Genomic DNA, 839 nt, shown 5'->3' with positions numbered 1-839 from the left:
TGTATTCTTTTAGCTCATCCAATCAGAATTTTAAATTTAGAAGAATACACCAATAACAGTGAGCGCTCACTCAACTGTTGAGTCCGCTGAATACACCCAATGTCAACATTAACTGACGTTAATTGGAAAGGAGGCACAATAAGTCGATGCTGTAACTAACGACAGTTTGATATCGTTATATTGTCGTTGCGCTACTTTTTTACGTATAAAATACCTGCGGAACGACATTCCGGGCTAGTAAAATTGTCATTAAAAGGTTACAGTCTACAGAAACGTTTAAGTTTACGAACCAATACAGGTTGTCGCGTCGCATCCTCCAACATGCTACTGCTAGTACTGCTAATAGTTCCTATTCACTCTAATGAATGCATTGGAGTGAGTAGGAGCTATGATAGGAGCATATTGGACTATGTTGGAGCATGCGACGCGACAAACCTTAGGTAAAAAGAGTAGCGCCAATGCGTGTGCCTAATGCTGATTGGCTCCGCCACTTATAGCTTAACTGTTAGAAGAAGACGACATTAGAACAAGAAAAGGTTAAGGCTCCTGAGTAGTCGCGACGGCCATGTTGGAATCGTGACGTCATAAGCGAGGAATGACGTTAATTTACGCACGATGCCATTTGTAAACAAAGACAATTTGGATGAAATTAAACGATGAGTTCGCTTTAAAACACTTGTAAAAATCGATGAAAATTGTCCTTTTCTCCCTTGATAGTCAGTAAATGGTCGTAAAAGATTCGTAAAGTGAGGCTATATTCTGGCAGAAACACATGGTTTAACAGTTGTTGAAACGAGTGAAATATACACTTTTACGTATAAAATTTCAAGATAACTTTA

The sequence above is a fragment of the Trachymyrmex cornetzi genome, unplaced genomic scaffold (genome assembly GCF_001594075.2).
Source record: "Trachymyrmex cornetzi isolate Tcor2-1 unplaced genomic scaffold, Tcor1.1 scaffold18, whole genome shotgun sequence".
Lineage (NCBI taxonomy): Eukaryota > Metazoa > Arthropoda > Insecta > Hymenoptera > Formicidae > Trachymyrmex > Trachymyrmex cornetzi.
This window is presented reverse-complemented; position numbering follows the sequence as displayed.